The sequence below is a fragment of the Pongo pygmaeus genome, chromosome 18 (assembly GCF_028885625.2).
Source record: "Pongo pygmaeus isolate AG05252 chromosome 18, NHGRI_mPonPyg2-v2.0_pri, whole genome shotgun sequence".
In the NCBI taxonomy this organism is placed as follows: domain Eukaryota; kingdom Metazoa; phylum Chordata; class Mammalia; order Primates; family Hominidae; genus Pongo; species Pongo pygmaeus.
Window position 1 is genome coordinate 68,263,409 of NC_072391.2, and position 8,608 is coordinate 68,272,016.

At 43.3% G+C, this 8,608-nt stretch overlaps 1 long non-coding RNA gene across 1 annotated transcript in view; it reads right to left on the reverse strand.

Moving 5' to 3' along the window:
• LOC129015288 (uncharacterized) overlaps nucleotides 1–7,688 on the reverse strand; it is a 35,170-nt gene extending 27,482 nt beyond the window's left edge. The window contains exon 1 of the long non-coding RNA XR_008494531.1: nucleotides 7,239–7,688. This is a non-coding gene — a long non-coding RNA (uncharacterized LOC129015288). The remainder of the gene's footprint in view (nucleotides 1–7,238) is intronic.
• Nucleotides 7,689–8,608: the final 920 nt, after the last annotated feature.

Below are 8,608 nucleotides of genomic sequence, written 5' to 3' on the forward strand. Positions count from 1 at the left end.
TCAATTAATATAAAATCTAGAAAGTTATTTACCGTACCAGTTTTTATGATTTCAATAGAGTTTTCTGTACAATTACAAGCATATCTGTGTCCTTCTGTCTCTGTTCATGTAAAGTATTATTTTAAAATATTAAATAGGGCTGGGTGCAGTGGCTCACACTCGTAATCCCAGCACTTTGGGAGGCCGAGGCAGGTGGATCACTTGTGGCTAAGAGTTCAAATGCAGCCTGGCCAACATGGTGATAACCCATCTCTACTGAAAATACAAAAAATTAGCTGGGCGTGGTGGGGGGGCACCTGTAATCTTAGCTACTTGGGAGGTTGAGGCACAAAAATCAGTTGAACCAGGAGGTGGAGGTTGCAGTGAGCCAAGATCACACCACTGCACTCCAGCCTGGACAACAGAGCAAGACTCTGTCTCAAAAAGAAAAATATGTGTGTATATATATCATATATGTGATATATGTACACATATATGATATATATGATATATGATATATATCATATACTTTATAATATATATGATATATGATATATATCATATACTTTATAATATACAATACATACTTTATATATATCTCATGTATATCATATGTTCATATATATGATATATATGATATACATGAGATACATATATATATATAATAGGATATCTGTAGTGTTGGCATACAGGTAGAAAACCACTAAAGAATTAATGTTCTTAATTGAACAATTCAGTATTTTCTAGCATTTTTCCTTTTGAAATAGTGCTTTTACCCACTGGATACTATGGTGACTCCCAAGAGAATGTATTTTCCTGCAGGAATCATTTTCCTCTCGTTTTGGAGATTAGGTCCCAACTTTCATAGTTTATTCAATGTGATCAGAGCTAGGAAACAGCACACAGCATCAGAAGGAAGATTCACATGAGAAGGAATGCATACGTCCAGTAGCAACTTGATTTTCTCACCAGCGACTTTAAAGTTGTGAACAGCACCAAATACCTTTGGTATGTGCTCATCTCTGCTTCAAATCTGAGTTCATAATTTTGATCTCAAAGGAACTAGCATATGAACAGCTGTCTAGATTAGGAGTACTGAAAGTAACGTTTGTATGGAGGAAGGGGGAGGACCAGGAACTGCAGTATCAGGAACAGTAAAATACTGTCAGTGATCATGGGGGATGTCATGGGCCCAATCGTCAGCCCATTGGGACTGAAAAGAACGTACTGACAAGCAACATACTGACTTGACCAAAGAAATATTCAGCTTAAATTGGAGGGAAGGGCCAGGTACAATGGCTCCCATCTGTAATCCCAACATTTGGGAAGGCTGAGATGGAAGGATTACTTGAGCCCAGCCAGCCATGCTGAGCTGTGAGCCAGTGAAACTTCTTTCCTGGCCAGGCATGGTGGCTCATACCTGTAACCCCAGCACTTTGGGAAGCTGAGGTGGGCAGATCACATGAGGTCAGGCATTCAAGACCAGCCTGGCCAATGTGGTGAAACCCTGTCTCTACTAAAAATACAAAAATTAGCTGGGGGTCATGGCAGGTGCCTGTAATCCCAGCTACTCAGGAGGCTGAGGCAGGAGAATGACTTGAACCTGAGAAGTGGAGGTTGCATTGAGCCGAGATCAGGCCACTGCACTCCAGCCTGGGCAACAGAGTGAGACTGTCTCAAAAAAAAAAAAAAAAAACCAAAGATACGCTTCTGGAAACACTCTTGACCTGCCTTATTCGATGTTTCATCTGTTAGAAGGTTGAGAGAGCCAACAGAGAAACTGCTAAATCTGGTCTTAATCCTAATAAATCCAGAGGAACTGGTGGTGAAATCAATTGATGGGATCCATTTCAATAGGAATTTTATTTAGTTTTACTGTTATCAAAGTTACTTATATACACAGTTTTTAGATTCATACAGTCCTTCCAGCTTGTTGCAAAAATATATATAATTTCTCCGCCAAAATCCCCTGTCTAGCTCCTACTCCCTTATGGATCAACTCTTTTAATGCTTTAAACTGATTCCTTAGAACTTTACCTCCATATCGCTCAATAAAATGCTTTTGTTGCTATTTCTTTTTTTCACTCTTTTTTTTTTTTTTTTTTTTTTGAGACAGGGTCTCATTCTGTCACCCAGGCTGGAGTACAGTGGTATGATCTTGGCTTACTGCAGCCTCCACCTCCAGGGTTCAAGGGTCCCGTGCCTCAGCCTCCTGAGTAGCTGGGGCTATAGGCACACCCCACCATGCCCAGCTAATTTTTGTGTTTTTGGATAGAGATGGGGTTTTACCATGTTGGCCAGGCTGGTATTGAACTCCTGACCTCAAGTGATTGGCCCACCTCAGCCTCCCAAAGTGCTGGGATTACAAGCGTGAGCCACTGCGCCTGGCCTTGTTGCTGCTGTTTCTTGATTTTTATTTCTAGGCATTATCTACTGACTTCCCATTGCGAAAAATGAGGGTCCAGCTCTCTTTTAAATTCCCCTTCAAAAAACCCTCATAAAATTCCCATCTTGCCAATATCATGATATTGTCATTTTTATCAGATCAGTATTTAGCCTAGCTGAGCCATGTAGTGTATTCTGTTTACTCTTCCTTTCCTGAATGACTCTGTTTTCAGTGGTTCTGTTTTTGCTTTTCTTAGTCTTCTGTCATTGACATATACCTGAAGTCTTCCCCGGTTGTGTGCATCATCTCTCAATGTATCTGGATATATTGGGCATTCTACTAATTTTGTCTTCTTATGAAAGTTCTTCTAGAGCCTTCTGATCTGCCCCTCTTGGCACTGGTTGATCTCTAAGCCTGGAGCCCAGCTGTTCCTTCCAGATGTCCCTCCCTGTCCATCATCCTATAGATTCCTTTCTTCTCTTTGATATGTTAGAGTCTGTGTTCTGCATCCTATTTAATTTTGTCTCAACCTGGTAGTAGGTACTATTATGGGTTCCATTTCACAGATGAGCCAAACCAAGGCATAAGGAACTTAAGTAAAATTCCCTAAAGTCATAAGGTTTTGGCACAAGCAGCACAGCTAAGCCTCAAACTTAGAATCTAACACCAAACCTAGACTTTTTTTTTTTTTTTTTGAGACAGAGTTTTACTCTGTCACCCAGCCTGGAGTGCAGTGGCGTGACCTTGGCTCACTGCAACCTCTGCCTCCTGGGTTCAAGCAGTTCTCCTCCCTCCTGAGTAGCTGGGATTACAGGTGCCTGTCACCATGGCTGGCTAATTTTTAGTAGACACAGGGTTTCACCATGTTGGCCAGGCTAGTCTTGAACTCATCTGCACGCCTTGTTCTCCCAAAGTGCTGGAATTACAGGCATGAGCCACCACGTCCAGCCAAAACCTACGCTCTTAATGACTCACTGGACAGTCACTGCACAAGCTGGGCCTGCCCTCCCAAGGTGGCTAAGGGACTTGTGCAGGCTGTGCCTCCCACGCTTAGGTCAGTCTATTGCCACAGTCCTCTCCTAAAGCACTTTTACAGGCCCTGACTCACTGTCCCTCATGGCAGTTTCTTATTTCTGGGATTAGCTGGTTTAAAAAAAAAAAAAAAATAGCTTCTGGGCATGTGACACTATTCTTGGGCCTTTAATGTCAGAAATAATGATGGCGTTAAATTGGAGCTCATTACCACAGAATGAGACCTCATTGAGCCCTCTTTTGGGGGGGTTGTTTAATGATTTTTTTTTAAACCTCCTCAGTAACTCTGACATGGCACACCACGGGGAGAAGTGGGTGTTTGGAGAAGCAAATTTTTAAATAATAGGAAAGATCTCCTTTCATCGATGAAAAAAAAGGGTCCATCCTCCATTGTTCCCACCAAATGCTGGCTGTTCCTTTGTTACGGTCTCATGGAAATTTCCTGAGCCCCTTAAGCCACTAATACCGATTGTATCCCCAGCAGCAACAACACATACTTAAGGCATTATTTTCAGTGCAGCTTTTCCCATAATGAGTCTGACAATCCTGCTTTATGATTTGTTGAGTGGTTAATTCAAAATATACCATTCTCTACAACCAGATTTCCGGTGGAATCCCCACTAGGCCTCCAGCCACCGGTGCAAAGGCTTGGCATATCCAGCTTCAGAGGGCATCTTGGGACCTGATGAGATGATGGGGCTACCCTGTGCCTGCTGCTCCAGAAAGAGAGCAGCAAGCCTCTGCTCCTGCCCTCCAGAAGCTTCTAACACTTCACTGGTGAACTCTCAGCACCATGGTGACCAGGAATGAATGCTCATCTTGAGAAAGCACCTGATGTCTTCACAGTACTCATGGCTTTCTAAGTTTAACAGGGATATTAGCCACCAAGAGACGCTACAGAGGTGGTGGGGCCTTGAGACTACACCACCCGAGGAACAGGTAGAGGGACTGGGGTTATTTTTTAACCTGGAGAAGCAAAATATAAAGGTGAGGCATGCCAGTTACCTACAGATACTTGATGCTTAATTTTTTTATTTTTTATTTATTTATTTTTTTGAGACAGAGTCTCGCTCTGTCACCCATGCTGGAGTGCAGTGGTGCAATCTCGGCTTACTGCAACCTCCGCCTCCCAAGTTCAAGTGATTCTCCTGCCTTAGCCTCCTGAGTAGCCGGGACTACAGGCGTGTGCCACCACGCCTGGCTAATTTTTGTATTTTCAGTAGAGATGAGGTTTTACCGTGTTGGCCAGGCTGGTCTCGAACTCCTGACCTCAAGTGATCCACCCACCTCTGCCTCCCAAAGTGTTGGGATTACAGGAACTAGCTGCCATGCCTGGCCGATTTTTCGAAGAGGATTGTCCCCCTTTTCCTGACTGGCCCCAAAGGGCAGAATGGGAACCAGTGGGCGGAAATGATAGGAAAGCAGATTTTCACTGCAGATAAAAAAGAACTCTCCAATAGAGCTGTTGGGAAACATCACAGCTTCCCTGTGAGCAGCTGTGTGTTGCCTTTTACTGGAACCATCAAGAGAGATGAGACGTCCACAGGTATCCTAGAAGAGAATCACGTACTAGACCATAAGTAGGACTAATCATCTAAAATACACCTTCTAATTACATAGCTCCATGACTCTAAGAGGTACAGGTTTATGAATCACTTTTAAGATAAGAGAAAGACCTTTTGACGATTTTTAAGAAATAGATTTTCTAGATATAAGATGCTGCTTTAGACTAGGGAGCAGCAAACATTTTCTTAATGGGCCAGTGAGCAAATATTTCAGACAACATGGTCTTTTTTTGTGACTACTCCACCCTGTTCTAGTGCAAAAGCAGCCAGATGATACACAAACGAATCAGCAGGTCTGTGTTCCAACAAAACTTTATTTACAAAGCAGGCAGTGGCTGGATTTAGTTTATGAGTGATAGTGTGCCACTGCCTGCTTTGAAGGATGCTGCTGCGTGCTGGGAAGCACAAGAGGGACTCGGGAAAAGCTATGCTAACACCGCACGTATGTGTGAGTGTCACACTGATATACAATATACATATGCGCGTCTTTGCATATGGGGACGTGTATTTGTGTGAGTGTGGTTTGGAGAGTGGTGAGGAGGGAAAGAAACAGAGCACATGGATGCCTGCAGAGAAACAAAACCTTTAAGACGCCGTGGCCACAGTCTGTGCGGGCCAGCTCTCTGTCGTCGTGATGTAAAGACGCCAGCCCCAGAGGTACCCCAAGGGGAGTTGTTCACAGTGTCTGAAATTCTGACTGCTTCACTCTCTTTGCTTTGGGCATCTGCCTTGGGAAGGAAAAGATCGAACTAAATGTAACCATGTCCTGAAGGAGGGAAAACAGTTACTCAGATTGGTGCATCGGATTGGCTGGTTGTCACAGAGGCCTTCTAATAGGGAAGTTGGGCCAGATTGGTGTCTGATGCAACCAGGAACATCAGGAAGTCTTCGACTCTCAGGAGGAAGGGAGCTAGCAGGGGGAGGTTGGGGAGGGCAGAAACTTGCCTGCCTGCCTGGTAGGTTGGCTTAGGGATAGCCCTCCATGGAGCCTCCAATCCCCTGCCAACTTACCCGTGGTAGTGTGGGGGTCATTTTAAACAGGATATTTCAAAAGCGGCTAGTGCAGGGACTAGGATATTTTTGGTTACTTGAGCTGGCATGGTTATATAGTTTCAGGGTGGCTAAAATACTGTAAATTCTAAGTTTCTTGGGGTCAACGTACTTTCTTGGAGCCTTGGGTTTTCCCAGATCATTACCCTTTGGTGCTGTCTGACCGCTTTCTTTGTCAATTGTCCATTCCTTCTAAATGCCTCCCTTTTCTTCACCCTGACTTTAAAAACCTGCTACCCTAGGAATACCCCACACAGGCCTGGATACACATAGACACTTCCTCAAGCATCCAAGACCTGTGGCAGCCATTTGCTGCTGCTTCCCGTTTCCACGGTGGCCATTTTGTCGCATCCAAGGAGAGGGCAAGAACAGCCTGCCGCATTGCTTCTCAAGTGCACTGTGTGGCACTGATTTTTCCAATCATCTCTAAATAGAGGTTTCTGTCCCCCTCCTCCCAGCTCAGCATCCGAGGGCACAATGAGCGTGCCCTGAATTTGAAATCTGACGTCTCCCCCTCTCACTCATTCTCTCCATCTTCAGCTTGGCAGAGCGTTTAAAAATTGGTATCCCTTTAACTAGGCGAGCTATTCTTCTGCTGGGAGATGACCTTTTACACAGAAGATAGGACTGTCATACATGATCTCTGACATATGGAAGTTTCCTGGGTGTTCCAACAAGGAACAGTAAGTACCACACCAAAAGCAGTGGGTGTTTCTGTGCAACTTGTGTGTAAAGATATATTATATTACTATACATCATTCTAAATAAATTATTACCAGTTCTTAAAAGTACTGCCAGCCCTCTTGAGGCACATCTGTTCAATTTTTTGTTTTAATTGAAAAGAAAAATTTTGTCAGATTTTAAAGGCTCTTGGGGAAAAAGATGGGGGGGAAATTATTGAAAAGAGGCAATTTTTCCGTGGGTTTTGCAGAAATTAATTGTGGTCTTAAAGTTATGAAAATAACCTTTAAAAAAAAAACCCCTCCCACAGACTTGGGGAGTGAACCACTGAATGGCTTTTTCTTCTCCAAGATACGTTATCCTGAAGTCTTCAACATGACCCCTTGTTTCTTATAAGAAGCCTAATGTCTGCTTTTCCCTCAAGCAGAACATTATTTGTTATTTTTTTGCAAAATGTTAATCTATATTGTCATGAAGTTGTGGGATTCACAAAGCAGAATGAAATGTGAAATTTCCAAAATGGGAGATGAGAAGGATCTGCTCACCTGCCACAAATCCACTGGGTACCGCTCTCAGCGTTCGTGAATCTTAACTTCAGAAGCTTGTCAGTTGCTCAAATAATGCAGGGACCATGGGTTTTTAGCATACCGTGGAAGCAGGGCTCACACAGCCTCATATAATATGCTGTGAGAGAGAATGGATTGTGCCAGGGATGTACTGAGTCCTTGCAGTTCTCTCTAGTTTGTCAGTTAAGCAAGATGGCTGCTCTTGGAATGGAAGAACTACTCTCTTTGCTGTTGTTGGTCGCTTTCTCAAAACTACTGGAGAAACGGATCCTGAGAGAATTCCTAGGTTATGTGAGGGAGATCACTAACAGATTTACTCACTGGATGATGCTACCCCTGACCAAATAGAAGGAAATCCTATGTGGCAGGAGGCGTATGTAATCCCACCCTAAGCCAGTTCCAGGTAGCCCATCGGAATTCAGTGATGACATCCTGATTGTCACTCAGCAACCCCTCCAATCTCTAGAATCTTTTTTTTTTTTGCCTTCCACATATATGGCCTGAGTTTCTGATTCTCAGGGTCATTGCCTAAGGACTGTGCAGGGCTCTTGAACACCTTCTTTAAGTAGCCACCTGTCAGATATAAACCTAGCAATAGGTCTGTCGCCAAGGCTGAAATTCTGACTTTACAGTTCCTAATGTTGGGTTAAGAAAGGAATTGCTCCCTATGAAAATGCAAACACCTCCAGGAGGCTAAAACAATATTAATGTTATGTCTGTAATATTATTTTTATGGTTTGATAATAATAGTCTTACATCTAACCACTATATGCCTTATCTCGTCTCCCTATGATAACTCAGCAAAGCATATATTTAAAAAAATAAGCAAACTGGGATTCAGAGCATTTAAGTTGCTTATTTATACAGGCACATCCAGTAAGGGGTGAGCCTGGAATTCAAATCCAGATCTGTCTGGTTAAAAAACTGGTGAACCTGACTCCTGTGGGTTGTTTAATAAGGTCCTTTCCTATCTGCTTACTAGTTGAAAGTTGTTTTGGTAAGAGAGTTAAACAGAGAGAGAGAGAGAGAGAGAGAGACAGGGGGAGAGAAACAGAGAGAGAAAGAGAGCGAGAGCGAGCATTGGTTACTTTAGGGTCAAGAAGATGCTAAGAGAACATGGAATGGTGCTAAAGAAAACATTACCTGGTATAGTTTTGCTTGAAATGACCTACCCTTTGGTAGGTTCTTTAGTGGTTCTTTGTGTTAGACCAAACCGAATCATTTTGTAACTCCCCCGCCCTCCACCATTTCACACATCTTGGTCAAGTGAAACATTCCACGGGGGTTTGAGGCATGAGACACATCCTGCCCAACCACCTGATCACAAGGCACAGGAACATCCTTATCAT